At 41.4% G+C, this 17611-nt stretch overlaps 1 protein-coding gene across 1 annotated transcript in view; it reads left to right on the forward strand.

The window, feature by feature from the left end:
- Nucleotides 1-5785: 5785 nt before the first annotated feature.
- The window catches only part of LOC308348463 (tubulin alpha-1C chain), a 33807-nt gene continuing 21981 nt past the window's right edge, over nucleotides 5786-17611 (forward strand). The window contains exons 1-2 of the mRNA XM_080812531.1: nucleotides 5786-5910; nucleotides 6142-6281. The gene's annotated coding sequence lies outside the window, so the exon portion shown is untranslated. The remainder of the gene's footprint in view (nucleotides 5911-6141; nucleotides 6282-17611) is intronic.

Genomic DNA, 17611 nt, shown 5'->3' on the forward strand with positions numbered 1-17611 from the left:
CTTGGAATTTTAGTAGGACCACAGATAAGCACACTTAAGGTGCAAAAAAAATTTTTTTAATGATTTTTTTGGCTTGTACTTTAAATGGTCTCTCTGATTTGGGTATTTTAGTTCTTGCATCAAAAGTAGGTTTCACAGGAAAAGGTTATGTTGTATACATGAATCAAATGAATATATTCCTTCAAATAAGTACATGAATGTAGGCTATTGAAGCTTAAAAGCTAGGCATGTTCATAATCTAACCTCAAATAATGGAGACCTGTGATCAGCAAATATTATATTGAAGACTGATGGCTTGTTCATTTAATTCTGCCTCAGTGTGGGGCATACTTAAAGGTGTGAGAAAACATAATTCTCTGAAGTGGGAGGGAAAGAATGGGAAGACAGTCAACACAAACATAATTTATAAGTTCTTAGTCTCAGTCTGCATGATTTTACTATTCTTTCCTGGGTATTATCTCAATCCTCGAAGCATCCTGTGAAGTATATTACTGTTGTCTTCACCCTGCAGATAAGGACACTATGGCCTTGAGAAATTAGCCCAAGTTTACAGAGAAACGCAGAGCCAGGCCTTGACCTTCAGCTGTCTGGCTCCAGGTCTAACGTACTTCTCAGCGCTGTGTTTCTGGTAGAGTTAGGAGATATTGCATCTTAAAACTCACCGAATTCATAATAATAATGCCAACATGAGAAATCTCTGCTCGTCCTCTGGTCTCTTATGCACATGAGCAAGGCAGTGGATTTTTGTCTGAAAGATTTCCTACCACTTACGGTACTTTACTGTGTGTTGCTATCCTTCCTTTTCCAGCAGCGACACTTGTTTCTTTTCTGCTTTCCTTTTTTTCCCCTCTCTCTTTTACATACACGTTATTTGAATAAATTATCTGGTAAAAAAATAAAGTCTGCCGGGGCTACCCACCTCACCCCAGGCCTTGTCCTTTCCCCAGGGAAATCAGCTATCAGTTTGGGGTAGAACCAACTGTTTGCGGTGTGTGTTTGCATAGGTGTGTGTGTGTGTGTAACATATTGTTTTGTGTCTTTTTAAAAATATACATGGTACCATGCTGTATTTTTTTATTCTGCAGTTTGCTCTTATTCTTTTAAAGCAGGTTTTTTTTTTTTAATATTTTGTTTATTTATTTGACGGAGAGAGACACAGAGAGGGAACATGAACAGGGGGAGTGGGAGAGGGAGAAGCACGCTTCCCACCCAGCAGTAATCCCGATGCGGGACTCAATCCCAGCACCCCGGGATCATGACCTGAGCCGAAGGCAGACGCTTAACGACTGAGCCACCCAGGCGCCCCTGCTCTTATTATTTTTGTCAACTTACTATGCCTGTGGAGATCACTTCATGGCGGTATGTTTCAATGTAATTCATTCTTTTTAATTGTTATGTAGCATTCCATGCATTGTCACTCTGTTTCGTCTCTACCTTGCTTCTGCTTTTGAAATGACTTAGTGGCACATCATGTCAACCATATTTGGATTTACGGCGCAGGTAGAGACAGACCTAAGCTTTATGGCTCATGGAGCGTTAATAAGGAAGAAAGGAAGGGATCCTAGGAAGCCCCTACACCCTCACTCTGGGCTGAGGTGAGAGGCCAAGGCAGGCCTGGTATTACCTATCAGTACATTTGCTACTTCTCAGCCTCGGAATTTAAGCATGTTGTTGTTTAAAGATTTTATTTATTTGACAGAGTCACAGCGAGAGAGGGAACACAAGCAAGGGGAATGCGAGAGGGAGAAGCAGACTCCCCAACAAGCAGGAAGCCTGATGCCGGGCTGGATCCCAGGGCCTTGGGATCATAGCCTGAGCCAAAGGCAGACGCTTAATGACTGAGCCACCCAGGTGCCCCTGTTGTTGTTGTTTTAAACCCAACTGTTCTCCAGAGATACATTCCTTATCTAGAAGAGAGAATAGTAACATACTTGACAGAGAGCTGGAAGGATTAAGTGAGTTAACACACAGAAAAGAACATTAAAACCATGAAGATGGAGACATGTCAGTTATGAATTGTGTTTATTACCCTCTTCCTCTTTCCCTCTCACCTCAGATATTATGTCGCGAGGCAGTTCTCCCAAGAAGGGTAGTTAGTTAGAGAATGGAGCTATAAACGCAGTTATTAGATATTCTGAAGCATGACTGCGCCTAAAGGTGTAGCTTCCGAACGCTGACTTCTCTCTGGACTCAAGTCCCCATGAGGCTGTTTGCTAGTTGTGTGTCTCAGGTAATGTTTTGTGATATGTAAAATAAGGGCAGTAGTAATAGTAAACTTGGCCTGTGGTGGAGTGTAAATGAGATAATGTATGTAAAGTACGTTTATGGCATATCAGCCAGAGAAGCTGCGATTTCTCTCTCCACTTCTGTTTTCTTTGGATGCAGTAGCACTCTGCAGTCTGCACTCTCCAGTCTCTCCAGTCTCCTCAGACATGACAACAAAGGCAGGACTAATCTCAGGATTAAAGCACAGCCATTCATCGTCCCTTTAGTCCATAGTCTGTTTTCTTCTTTTCTTTTTTTTTTTAAAGACTTTATTTATTTGACAGAGAGAGACAACAGCGAGAGAGGGAACACAAGCAAGGGGGAGTGGGAGAGGGAGAAGCAGGCTTCCTGCTGAGCAGGGACCCCCAATGCGGGGCTCGATCCCAGACCCTGGGATCATGACCTGAGTGGAAGGCAGACGTTTAATGACTGAGCCACCCAGGCCCCCTTGTTGTTTTTTCCTTAAAGCAGCTCTTTCCTGAGCACCTAGTGAGTGTCAAATACTCTGTTGGGTACTGTGTGAAACGTAAAGAAGGGGCGCGGGCATGACAGGGCTCTTGCCCTCCAGATGCTTCTGGCTATTAAGTTGGAGTGCCTTAATATGCCAGCTTAACACAGGAAGGGACCTGTCCGATGAAAGGCATTCTGTAATATGCTGTCTGGGTAACAGATAATAATATAAATACAGGATAGTAGTATGAATATACATGCCCAGTGACTACTTTATCAAAAATTTTTGTTAATTACAAAGGTATATATACTCCCATAACACCTGCTTATTTGTTCCTTATCTAGCTTCAGAATTATTTTAGAAGCTCATCTGGACCTCACCTGTAGAACCTGAACCCTTAAATTAGCAGCTAATGCAGGGCGGTTTCCTGCCTGGGGGTTGCTCTCACTTCCTCTTGAGAGTGCTAGAAAGAATGAAGTCACCAGGAACTGGCAGAGAGGAGCTGCTCTCTCCTCAGCCGGTCTTGACTGAGTAAAAACATGCAGATTTTCTGTTAGTCTGGACCAAATAGCCAATATTTAGTGAGCAGATAAAGTCCCCCCAAAAGTAGGAACTGTAGTAAAGAGCCTGAGGATGCCACATAAAGGGACTGGAAGTACTTACTTTGGGGTGGGGGGATTCCCAAGAAGTAAACTGACAGTATTTCCAAACATCACCCTAGCCCTTCTCAGCCCAGTAAGCTTTCTCTTGACACACAGAGCCCATTTTCTGTTGTGCATGTGAACCCATTCCAGCCAGCCCACACTGGCCACCTCAGCTGTCAAGCACAGAAGCCATGTGTGGCTTTTGATTTAATAATCAGTCCAGGCAGCAGATGCTCTGAGGGCTTGGGGAGTGGCCTGCGTATTTCTAAGCCAAGCACTCTTTGTCTTAATTCCATGCTTAAATCTGGGATAGAAAATTCTGAATGTTTTTACTTTGAAAAGAGCTATGTTAAATCATTCTTACTAGAAAGAAGTCATTTATGGTATAAAAAGGTGTGGTTTGTCAGAGAGCCCTTTTCCTGCTGAAGGGATTTCTTAGCAGACAAAGAATTTGCTCGTTAAATCATAACCCCTGTGAGAAAGAGATTCTGAAGCATAAGGTGCAGGACATGTAGTTATTAGGTTAAGTGGGATTCAAAGCCCTCTGCCTCCATTACCCCTTTTGAAGGCGGTATTTTTATTTTTATTTGATGAAGAGGGGCCCCTCTCTGAAATTTTTGCCTAGAAACGCAGAATAAAAATTTATAGCACATTAGAATTCTAAAAATAATTTGGTCCTGCATTTCCACAGAGTTCAGGGCTCCAGAATGCTGTCCAAATAATTACTGGAGATTACTTTATTTTGCCCTTGTACAAGAGGCGAAAGCAGCTGGTGTATGAGACTTGAGAGAGAGCCTGTTTTCCAAGGAAGAACAAAGAGAACCAAGGGAGAAGCTGCTTTGCCTTGTCTGAGCCAACTCCCTCTGAGGATTGCAGCCGGAAAGGCACAGAGCTGCATCCCTCCCCATTACACTTGGTTCAGCAGTCCTGGAGATGTGGGGAGACCTACCTGCACAGCATTAGTGTTATCAGCTTCCCTGTTCATGGATCCTCTCCCTGAAGGACACTTTCGTAACATAGTAACACTTAAGGAGACATTCCCTCCTTTACTTCCCTTTCTCTGCTGATAAACAGAATGCCAGGCTTCCTCTTGGATTTTGTCCCTGATTCACAAAGTTACTATATATTCATTGCTCTCCTTTGTGTTCCAAACACTGAGCTCTCAGTGCTCACCTGGTTGGATCCAGGCTGTGAACCTAGCCAGGTTGTGACTGCAGCCGAAGTCATCAGTACAGGACTTGGGGACCCAACCTTCCTTCTCCAGAACCCTCAAGAAGCCTTGTGTTCTAATTAGGTCCCTAATTAGTGTGTTTCTGATGCTACTGGGTGAAGGAGAGGGTTCTGTTTTGAACCAGAGCCTGTAATTTATGCCTTCAGCTATACCTCGATGAGAGGTGTGAATTTTCATGTCAGGAACAGGGACCCAATAAACAGCATGGCTAATCCAAAGGACACTGTCCACCTATGGGTCTTTACTCCCTTACTGGAAGAAAAACAGCAAAGGGTGATTTTTACACTTAATGCATGGAATCTTTGCTGCGAGTGGAAGGGACTTAGCGCATCATTTGGGCAATTGAAGGACAGGGCTCTAGGGGAGAAAGCATCAGCTAATGAAGGGCAACATAAAGTTTCTTGCAGCATTAAAAAAGGGGAAGCTGCCCTTTGGCATCATCTTGCAGGTTACAGTTCCCAGCAATCGCGCCGGCTTGAGAGCAGAAGCGCAGCCTGTCATCTTCTTTCTCTGGGCTTCAGCCATAGGGGGAGAAAGGTGGTGCCACGACTCTCTCCCAGTGGATGATGCTGACGTGTTCTAAGCAGATGATTGCGGAGGCTTCTGTCAAATGAGTGAAGAGAAAGGGAAGTGGGGAGAGGAGGAGGGACTCAAGAAACACCGCTGCAACAGTCCTGGAATAAAAATGAGGGGCCGTTATGAGAAATGATAAGTGCATTCACCTTGAAACCCAGTGTCTTGCCCGTTTTTTTCCAATTTGATTCTGATAACCACTTATAACATTTTGTAAATAACTGAAAGCAGAATGGGATAAATCAAAGTGAGCTCCGATCGGGTTTCTATTTTCCCTCTTCTTTGGGATTATCTTAAATAACAATTATCCTTTCTGGCTTTAGGAAGCATTAAAAACAGCCAAGCCCTTCGAAACATTGTTTCCCAAAGCCATAACGGGCCTGCACGTTTCTATTCTCGACAGAAAGGCTGCTCGAGTTTTGCCCATCACTTTCGGTCTCGCTGGGTAAGGGGTATATCGCGCGGCATCCTGAGTGCAACGGGCTTCGGAATGTGGGCTCGGTCTAAGCCGACTGGGTAGCGACGCCACAGCCTCTGGCGAGTTCCGCGCTCTCCCCCTTTTCACCGGCAGGCGGCGCTGTGTTTCGCGGCGCCCGCGGCCACCGCCCCACCCCGCCCCTCGCGGAGCTCACTTCCGCCGCGGCCTGAGGAGGCCGCCCGGGTCCTCTTCTTTGTCGTGTCTTCTTGCGGTAGCGTTTCTCTAGCCATTGCTGTTTGCTGACGTTTCTGAACCACCATGCCCTTGTGTCAGTTGATACTACTAAAAACGTGCTTTTTGGGTCCCTCGAAAGAATGGAAATCCTAAAAAAACACCAAAAAACCCTGTATTGGGGATTGCGTAATCACTGATTTTTTAAATTTCAAATGCATGTCAACTTAGTCAAATAAAAAGAGCCTCTGACCTGACGAAGAAGGCAATATATGTTAAAAATCAGAATGCTTTTAAAAAAAAAAAATCCCCTTCCTGTTTATTCCAGATTCTTCTTCCGTGTAGAGAGCGGCTCACGAAAATTCAGCTGCGGCTCCATCTGCTGGACGCGCGGCGCCACTGCAAGGCCCTGCCCGGGGATCAGAGGCGTCGCCGGTGAAGAAAGCCAGGACAGGCTCCCGCACCAAGGTAGCGTTCACATGCAGATCTGCTTATCTAAAAAGAGACTAACTAAACTGACCCTCTGCAAGAAACCAGACAACTACATCCGTTTTGAGGAGCCCTCGGGCCTAAATGTACTGGCGTGGGTTGTCTAGGTGTTCTCTTAGGAAAACCTGGGGCTTCAGGGAAAAGAGGAGGCATAATTCATTTCATTACACCCCCACCTCTTTCAGGTGCAGGGCTGAAAACTAAAACTATTTTTCATCAAGGCACACAGGGAAGTATCAGGAACAGAAGTCAAAATGTATTTGTTCTTCTGAATTTTGCTGAATGGAAAGAATTTCAAAGGTGAAGAGGGTGACAGACCTAAAATTAATCTGGGAGTGGGGAAGTGTTAAAATGTGGCCTGGCTGTGGTTTCATATAAGGTCACTGAGCCCCATACCATTTTCCACACTCTTGAGTCAGTTCTGATTTACTTGAAGATTTTCCTATTTAGAAGACTTCAGGCCCCTTTCACCCAAAAGTCTAAACCCATTTGCAAATGTATTTGTATACACACTTCTGCACAAACCTGCATTCACCATTGTTGCAAACTTTGTTAAAGGCCATAATCAGAAACTGCTTGGAAGTCTGATAGAAAGCAGTTTTAGGGCAGAATTGCTGTTGGCCCACCCATCTGGAAAAACGTGGTATCACTGATAGGAAACATTTCTAATGGTAAAATGTTAGCACATATACTTGTGACCCTCCTGAGATGGATAATAACTTTGTAGCAAAAATGGAATTTTTGCGTTCTGGGATAAGTTAATAATGGTTTTCCTGAAAGATGAAGTAGCTTTACCAACAATATCGTCTATAGAAACGTCACTGGTTGTGTAGTCCTTGGGGTGAATGTCATGTGACTTCCACAGGCAGTCTGTTATTTAATGATATCCTTTGGTGCTTTGATAACTAAGCCCTTGTGGATGAAACTTACCTGATTCTACTGCCACAGTGAATAGTTTCATGGAGAAAATGTTTACCCTCCACATGGGTACTTGAAGAAGATACACAATTAAGAAAACAGATGAGAAAGAAAATAAAAATCCATTGCAACGATGCGTGGGTGGACTGTATCAGAGAACTAGCAAACTGAGTATATTTTCTGTTTTGAATGAACGAATAGTTACTGGGTACCAGACTGTGACCAGTATGGAAAGGATCTGATGGCTGATGGCTACATCCATCATACCTTTCCTCTACTAATGTATTTGTAGAGGAGAGTCTTTCATAGTCTTAAATTGCTTGCTGACACATCAGGACTGTGAGTGGGGGTATGAAGCAGAGAGTTGAATGTCCCTCAGTGAAGCTGCTGTCATGGCCTCCAGCTCAGGACAGTGAGGGAGAGGATCAGAGGTGGAGCAGTGAGGAACCAGATACCTTAAGCCCTCACAGTCTCTCCTCTGTTGTGGCACAAGGCAGTCCCTGAAAACTGAATGTTTTCTCTTCTGTGTTTCTCCTTATTTCCATATTTGTTTGGAGGGTGCCCCACACTTAGGGCCACATATATAAACCACCTGTCACTTTCTTACCGGACCTCCCAAGAGTATTCATTTAGCACTATTTCTGGTGAACCTAATATGAAAAGCCTGCCCATTCCCTGAGCAATTGGGCCCGGGGTTCAAATATTTTGTTTTTGGAAAAAAAGCAAGGGAAAATTTTTTACAGAGATGACCTCTCCCTTGACTTTCAGTCTGTTCTAAATTGGGCTCTTGAGAGAATGTGACCAATCTCTCAAGAATATGAAACAGATTGAACTTGGTAGAAATTTCTGTCTGGACCTTACAGTTAGGTAAGTGTGTCTCTCCTGTTCAGAATCCTAACTTCACAGAGGAACTGCCTTGACACTGTCAATTAAACTCATTTTTTGTTCTCTCAGAATAGATCAGTCCTCTTCTTTGCCCATCCTGCAAAATGTCAGGCTAACACCTCATAAGTGGGTCTTGGGTTTCTGGTCATTTCCTCTGAGACTTCCTTGACCCCCAGGGGAAGAGAGGGTGGCCCTGATGAGTTCCCAGAACCTCATGGTTCCCCATCATAGCTCTGTAATATTATATTGTCACTGTTTATCTGTCTGTCTCCCAACCTAGACTCTGACATCCTATAAAAACAGGGCCACGGTTATCATTCTGTTCATTTTCCATCCTCAGTACCTAATTAGTGCCTCAGATCAAGCAGCTGTTAGGTAGGAACTCAACACACAGAGGTGGGAGGGAAGGGTGTTTCTGAGGGAGGAACTGACATGAACACATACGTAGATATAGACCTGGAAGAGTGCCTAGGAGCATAACTGTGGTTCGGCTGAAGCTTGAGGGGGACTGACAGGAGAGACAGAAAGCATGGTTGTGAATATTGTGAATTTTAATTTAAGGCAGTGGTCATGGGAAGATGAAATAGCTGCATATGTTGAAATTTCTGGTGTATTGTGTATCGGGTAAGTGCTTTGCATATTTTCATCAAAAACATGGAGCCCTGGATCTACCCTAGTCCACTTGCGGAATATCACGTAATTGGCAAAACCAACCTCCATGGCTAAACCACTCAGTTAAACACTCATTTTCTGTCAGAAAAAGTTTAGCTTCATTTTCTAATTTAAAACACTATATTCCAGGGCGCCTGGGTGGTATAGTTAGTTGAGCAGCCAACTCTTGGTTTTGGCTCAGGTTGTGATCTCAGGGTTGTGGGATTGAGCCCTGCATCAGGCTCTACACTCAGCACGGAGTCTGCTTGAGTTTTCTCTCCCTCTATTCCTCCCCCCTGCGCAACTCTAACATACATAAATAAATCGTACAAAAAACTTTTAAACACTATATTCCTACAAGGTCTTCCACCACCTTATTTGTGACTTCTAATTCAAAAGTAGCCATTGTTTGCAGCCCAGAGGTTTGCCAGTATTTGTCCAGGGTGTGCTGCCCTGTCAGTGTTTCTTATGTGGCTCTCAAGAAATTCTCCCTCAAGTATAGTGCATTCTCAGACGGTGCCTTCTTTGGGGGACAAAGCACAATTCAGATGGCTCAGGGGTGGCTTTCTGTTGAGAAGGGCCTGAGCAATTGGGAAAGGGGAGGTAGAAAAAAGAAATCAGCTCAATGCCATCCATTCCCAGGCAGATCACTCTCAGGAGAGGATACATTTCGTAGTTCAGAATCTGGAAATTGACCTTAATACTATACTATCTACAGTATATACAGTTGGCTCTTGAACAAGGCAGGGTTAGGAGCACCGACTCCCCCATGCCATTGAAAATCCATTATAATTTTTAAACTCCCCCAAAACTTAACTAATAGCCTACTGTTGACCAGAAGCCTTACTGATAACATAGAGCATTGACTATATTTGATATATGATAACATACATATTTTGTATGTTATATGTATTATGTACTGTATTCTTATGGTATAGGTAGCTAGAGAAAAAAAGTATTGTTAAGAAAACATAAGAAAGGGCAAATACATTTATAGTACTGTACTGAGACAAAATTCACAGATCAGTGGACCTGTGCAGTTCAAACTTATGTTATTCAAGGATCAACAAACCCCAGGTTGAAAGCTGTGGTTTTAAAGAACCTGGATTTTATCCTACAGACCTGTGGTCTCAAGAGTGGAGTATGCAAGGTACAGAGAGAAAATATTACAGATTCTATTTATACTTTTTTTATGCCTTCCTCTTAAACTTTCTATATTGGTAGATGCTTATGCTTTAAAGTAGAAATGTAGTTTTAAAATAAATTACATGTGTGTCTATACGAGGATATGTAAGCATTAGTTTACTGATAAGCGCATTCAATCAAAAAAAATCTGAGGACCACTTTTAAGTTCAGTGGAGAAGCACTGAAGGTTTTTGAGTAAGGGGGTGAAAGTGAGAGTAGTCATTGACTGTAGGTCGTGGGAAGGGACTGTACCAAGCATAGAGGTGGATCCACAAAAGTACCACCCCTGCCATTGGAGAGCTGGCAGACAGGAAAATCAAATAACAGTAGTGAATAATAGCAGTGAATAGTGTATCACTAATTAAAGGAGGGTCAATAAGGAAGAAATTTTAAAGAATATGGAGAGAGCAATTTTTTAAAAGATTTTATTTATTTATTTGACAGACAGAGATCACAAGTAGGCAGAGAGGCAGGCAGAGAGAGAGGAGGAAGCAGGCTCCCCGCTGAGCAGAGAGCCCGATGCAGGGCTTGATCCTAGGACCCTGGGACCATGACCCCAGCCGAAGGCAGAGGCTTTAACCCACTGAGCCACCCAGGCGCCCCTGAACAATTGTTTTTTAACATGCATTTCCTGCAGAAAGAACTGAACTTTCAACAAGGCCCTAAATGGTGATGGCCTCCCCACACTATTTTTATTTCAAATTCCAAGCATTCTGTTTGGTCATGTTCCCTCTTCTCCATCCTTAACCACCAAGTTTATGTTTTTTTTCTGATTTGGGGGGCCACGTCCTTCATTTCTTAGAAGAATAAATACCTAAAAATGTAAGAGTTTCTTATTAAGAAGGATTTACATCTATAGTCCTGATCTTTCAGAAACTATCAACAGTATCATTGTTAAAATGTCCAGGATAAAAGAAGTCAGAGAAGTAATTTCCATAGCTTCCCTATTTCTACTATACCCCAAAATTCCCAGATGGAGGGATTTTAAAAAGTTCCCAAAGAACAGCATAATAAGGCATAATAATACCTTTGAGTTGTGTATAACAGATTCAGTCTCAAAGGATTTTCGTGATCTTATCCTTGCATTCCCACCAGCTATGTGTCCATTGAGTGTAAGGGTTATAATAAAGTTCAAGAGGCATTCCCAGACTCGGGCTGCACAGGACCTCAGGCCTCCTGACAAACGCTATTGGAAAGAACCCTGGAGTGTCCACCTCAATGCTTATTCAGATCCCACTGTCCTCACAATAACACCTTAGGCATGATTTTAGCCATTGAGCAAAAGAAAAAACAAAACTTGGAGAATATAAGTACACTTGCCAAGTGCACAATTACTAAGTGGCAGAACTGGAATTCAACCCAGGTTTGCCTTACTCAGAACCTGTTTCAGTGCCTAGGAGGCAACTGATGGTTTTTGCTGGGACAGTTGCAGTAGGGTGGTAGAGGTAGCAGACAGATTACACAGTGTTTAGTCACTTATTACTCTTCAAATATTTGTTGAGAAAGGTGGGACTTCTGGCTCTGGCAAATCCTCTCCCTTGAAAAGCCATTACAAAGCTGGAAAAAATGGATGAAAACAACCATTTTTAGCACTGTAGAGGTAGCAATATGAGGAGTGTTTATGCTTGAAGAACTGCTAAAACTCAGTACTAACAGTGGGAATCTGTGGCACCCTTGCCTGGGGATGCTCCCATTTTCCAGCCCTGCACTCAGCCCAGTCACCTGGAGATTTTCCTGAGGTGGGGAGATGCCATAGGACTGGCAGCTTTGCTGCCACAGCCAAAGAGGACTCGCTTGACTTGGAGCAGAAGCAGGCCAATGGTTCTACTACCCTGAGGTTATAGTTGTGGTGGAGCGAGCGTGTTCTTGGATGATATTGTACACATTTACAGCTGAGAACAGAGGGACCAAGATCACCACATACTCCTAGCTGACCTTGAAGTTTAATGCATAGAGGAACTGTGAAATCAAAAGAAGTAGAACAATAGGGGCGCCTGGGTGGCTCAGTCAGTAAGCACCTGCCTTTGGCTCAGGTCATGATCCCGCGTCCTGGGATTGAGCCCCACATCAGGCTCCCTGCTCAGTGGGAAGCCTGCTTCTCACTCTCCTACTCCATTCCCCCTGTTTGTGTTCCATCTCTCACTGTCACAGGGCCCAATGGAAAGTAAAAAGTAAAAACCTGAACTTTGAATGTGCTCTCCTACCCCCACACAAATTCATTATCAGAGGACGGAAGCCTTTTGGTTTGAGGTGTTTGAGCATAATTTCTATCCCATGATTGGCTGACCATGGGATTAATTAGACACAGAGGTGACCCCTATGAAGCCAGAAAAATAGAAACAAGAAAAAAGCAGAGATAGGAGCGGCCACACATTTCCGAGAGACATATTTCATAGGTTTAACCTAGGCAAATTACTAAATGCATGACACAAAAGACAGCCTTAAGAGAGAAAATCAGGGAGTGCCTCAGTGGCTCAGTGGGTTAAAGCCTCTGCCTTCGGCTTGGGTCATGATCCTGGGGTCCTGGGATCGAGCCCTGCATCGGGCTCTCTGCTCCGCGGGGTGCCTGCTTCCTCCTCTCTCTCTCTGCCTCTCTGCCTACTTGTGATCGCTGTCTGTCAAATAAGTAAAATAAAAAATCTTAAAAAAAAAAAAAAGAGAAAATCAGGATCGAGTTGCTACAATATATTATTTTTAAAAATCCAGTTTTCAGTAAAATATGCAAAGAGATAGGAAAGTATGACCCATTCTCAGGAAAGGCAGAAGTTAATGGAATCTATTTCTAAGTGTCCCCAGAGGTTGGATTTAATAGGCAAAGACAACAAAGCAGTTATTGTAAGTATGTTCAAAGAACTAAAAGAAATCATGTTTAAAGAATCAAAAGAAGTAGAACAATAGGGGCGCCTGGGTGGCTCAGTCAGTAAGCACCTGCCTTTGGCTCAGGTCATGATCCCCGTCCTGGGATTGAGCCCCACATCAGGCTCCCTGCTCAGTGGGAAGCCTGCTTCTCCCTCTCCTACTCCACTCCCCCTGTTTGTGTTCCCTCTCTCACTGTCAAATAAATAAATAAAATCTTAAAAAAAGAAGTAGGACAATAATGAATCAATAAAGATGCATAATAAGGAAACCATTAAGAATTTTTAAATGTAATTTCTAGAAGAGAAAATAAGCAAAACTGAAATTAAAAATTTACTAGAAGGGCTCAGAAGCAGATTCAAGATGGGAGAAGAAAAGAATCAGTGAACTTCTGACTAGAAGAGAGGTCAACAGAAACTATCCACTGAAGAAGAGAAAGAATAAAAACTGAAGAAAAATGAATAGAGCCTCAGAGACTTGTGAGAAAACATCTTACATACCAATATATGTGTAACGGGGGGCACCTTGGTGGCGCAGTCAGTTAACATTCAATTCTTGGTTTTGTTTCAGGTCATGATCTCAGGGTCATGAGACTGAGCCCCACCTTGGGCTCTGCCCTCAGCAGGGAGACTGTTTATGACTTTCCCCCTTCCTTTACCCTCCCCCTCACATGTGCATGCTGTCTCTCTCCCAAATAAATAAATCTTTAAAATAATAACAACGACATATGTGTAAAGGGAGAAGAAAGAAAGGGTCGGGAAAATTTTGAAGAAATAATGCCCTCAAATTTGGCAAGTTTGATGAAAAACATCAACTTATATATCCAAATAGCTCAACAAACCCAATTAGGGGAACTATAAAGAGATCCACACCTAAATACAAGATACAAACTGTTTAAAGCCAACAACAAAAAGAAAATCTTAGAAAGCATCAAGAGAAAAACCACCATCATGTACAATGGAGCATCTATCTATAGATATGTCTATATGCCATATATATATGTCTATATGCCATATGTATGTGTGTGTGTATGTATATGTATGTGTGTGTGTGTGTGTGTGTGTGTGTGTGTGTGTATATATATATAGCTCATTTGAAACAACGGAGGCTGGAAGGCAGTGGAATTGTATATTCAAAGTGTGAAGAAGAGGACTATCACCCAAGAATTCTATATCCAACAAAAATTCCCAGATAAAAAAATCTGAGCAAGTTTGTCTGCCTCTAGTAGAGCTACCCTACAAGATATGCTAAAGGGGGTCCTTCAAGCTAATAGGAAAGGACACCAGATGGTAACTCAAATTCACAGGAAGATATGAAAAGCACTGGAGCTAGTAAATTTGTGGGTTAGTATAGAGACTCTATAAATATATATTTTCTTATTTCTTTCCATAACTTCTTTAAAAGATAAGAAATTATATAAGGCAATAATTATAACACTATGTTGATGGGTTATAACATATGCATGTAATATATCTGATAATAATGAGCATATAATATAAATATAACTAATATTATTATAAAGGTATATGTGAGATATATAATAATAGCACAAAGGAGGGCAAGAGAGAGTTATATTGGGACAGTTTCTATATTTTACTGAAATTAAATAAATAAATTAAGAGTCTGAAACAGGTAATATTAAATTAAGATGTGCATCATAATCCGTATAGTAACCATTAAGAAAATAACTAAAAATATATGTTTAAAAAATCTACATAAGAACTAAGTGGCACACTAAAAATATTCAACACAAAAAGTGGCAGTCAAGGAGGAAGAGAGGTGGGGCACTGGGTGGCTCAGTGGTTAAGCCTCTGCCTTCGGCTCAGGTCATGATCTCAAGGTCCTGGGATCGAGCCCCACATCGATGGCTTTCTGCTCACCAGGGAGCCTGCCTCTCCCTGCCCCCCCGCCTGCCTCTCTGTCTACTTGTGATCTCTCTCTCCTTGTCAAATAAATAAATAAAATCTTAAAAAAAAAAAAAAAGTAGGAAGAGAGGAACAAAAAAGAAAAGAAACATATAGAAAACAAATACCGGGGCGCCTGGGTGGCTCAGTGGGTTAAGCCTCTGCCTTCGGCTCAGGTCATGATCCCAGGGTTCTGGGAGGGAACCCCATGTCGGGCTCTCTGCTCACCAGGGAGCCTGCTTCCCCCTCTCTCTCTGCCTGCTGCTCTGCCTACTTGTGATCTCTGTCAGTCAAATAAATAAATCTTAAAAAAAAAAAGAAAAGAAAACAAATACCAAAATAGTAAATGTAAGCAAGTCACATCAATAATTACATTAATTGTGAAAGGTCTAAATATCTCAATCAAAAGCAGAAATTGGCAGACTGGATAAAAAAGTAAAATCCAACTATAAGATGTCTATGTCTATGTCTATGTCTAGATTCTATCCAACTATAAGATGTCTGTGTCTAATCCAACTATAAGATGTCTATGTCTATGTCTAGATTCTATGACATCAATAGATTAAAAGAAAAGGATGAATAAAGATTTTACTATGGATATAGTAACTAAAGGAGAGCTGGGGTAACTATATTAAAATCAGACAAAACAGACTTAAGACCAAAAAAAACCAAAAACAAACTACTGGAGACAAAGAGGGACATTTAATAATGATTAAGAGATCAATACATCAGGAAGATATAATAATTATACATATGTACTTAACAGATCTGTAAAATACATGAAAGAAAAACAGGAGACGGGAGACTTCAATGTTCTACTCTCAATTATAGATGGAACAACTACATAGAAAATCAATGAGGATCTTGGAAACTTGAACAGCACTATCAACGAACTTGGCCTAACTGTCATCTATAGAGCTCTGATTGACAACTGCAGAATAGACAGCGTATCAAGCACACATGGAACATTCTCCAGAATGGATCATATGTTAGGACACAAAATAATTGTTCAATAAATTTAAAGTAATTCAAATTAAAAAAATTCAAATCACACAGACTATGTTCTCTGACTACAGTAGAATTGAATTAGAAATCAATAACAGAGAAAAATATGGGAAATCCCAAAATACTTGGAAATTAAACAGATTTCTAAATAGTCCGTGGGTTGAAGATACCACCAGGGAAACTTAAAAATATTTTGAACTGAGTAAAAGTGAAAATGCAACATACCAAAATTTATGGAATTCAGCTAAGAAATGCTTTGAGGGAGACCTATGTCAGAAAAGAAGTTTTCAAATCGATAGCCTAAATTCCTACCTCAAGAAAGTAAAAAATTAAAAAGAAAAAAGAAGAAAGTAATAAATAAGAAAAGCAACTAAACCCAAGGCAAGCAGAAAAGGGGAAATAGAGGTTAGAGCAGAAATCAATAAAATAAAAAACAGGAAAACATGGGGTGTCTGGGTGGCTCAGTGGGTTAAAGCCTCTGCCTTCAGCTCAGGTCATGATCTGGGGGTCCTGGGATCGAACCCCGCATCGGGCACTCTGCTCAGCAGGGAGCCTGCTTCCCCCTCTCTCTCTGCCTGCTTCTCTGCCTACTTGTGATCTCTGTCTGTCAAATAAATAAATAAAATCTTAAAAAAAAAAACCAGGAAAACAATATAAAAAATAAATGAGCCAAAAGTTGGTCCTTTGAAAAGAGCAACAAGGTATGTTGCTTTTTGTAAATATTTAGGTAGATTTACCAAGGAAAAAGGGAGAGAGGAGACACAAACTACCAATATCTGGAGTGAAAAACATCAGTGTCTATCCTTTAAGAATTAAAATTTTGTAAGGGTATATTATGAACAATTTTATGCCAAAAAGACAATTTAAATGAAATGGAAAAATTCCTAGGAAGAAAAAATTACCAATACCAATTCAAAACAAAGAGAAAATCTGAATAATACTTATATCAAGTAAAATAAATGAATTAATATTCTAAAATCTTTCCACAGGAAGAGCCCAATCCCAGATGGTTTCACTTGTGAATCCTATTAAAGGTTTAAAAAAGAAATAATACCAATACTTTACAATTTCAGAAAATAGAGTAAGGAATACTTCCCAGTTCATTTTCTAAGGCTAGTATTATCCTGATACCAAAGCCAAAGACTAGAAGAAAACTGCACTTCAATATACTTTATGAATATTGATGTAAAAATCCTCAACAAAATACTAGCAAACTGAATCCAACAACATATGAAAAGGATTATGTACCATTGCCAAATAGGACTTACCCCAGGAATTCACTGTTGGTGGAAAATCCTAAGATCAATTAACGTAATACATCATATTAATAGGATAAAAGACAAAACCCACATGATCATCTTAATACACAAAGAAAAAATATTTGACAAAATCCAACCCATTCATGATAAAAACTCTCACAAACTAGGAATAGTAGAAGGGAACTTCCTCAATCTGATAAAGGACATCTACCAAAACCCCACAGTTAGCATCCTGTGTCCATCAGCTGATGCACTAAACAAAATATGCTATATTCAGGGTGCCTGGGTGGCTCACTAGGTTAAGCCTCTGCCTTCGGCTCAGGTCATGATCTCAGGGTCCTAGGATCGAGTCCTGCGTCTGGCTCTCTGTTCAGCAGGGAGCCTGCTTCCCCTCTCTCTCTGCCTACTTGTGATCTCTCTCTATCAAATAAATACATAAATAATCTTTAAAAAATATGCTATGTTCATATAGTGGAATATTGTTCAGCAATAAGAATGAATAATACTGGTACATCTGCAACGTGAATTAACATCAAATACATGCTAAGGGAAAGAAGACAGATGCAAAAAATATATATATATATATACACACACACACATATATAAAATTCTACTGACATGAAATGTCCAGAAAAGGAAGATTTAT

The sequence above is a fragment of the Martes martes genome (assembly GCF_963455335.1).
Source record: "Martes martes genome assembly, chromosome: 8".
NCBI lineage: Eukaryota > Metazoa > Chordata > Mammalia > Carnivora > Mustelidae > Martes > Martes martes.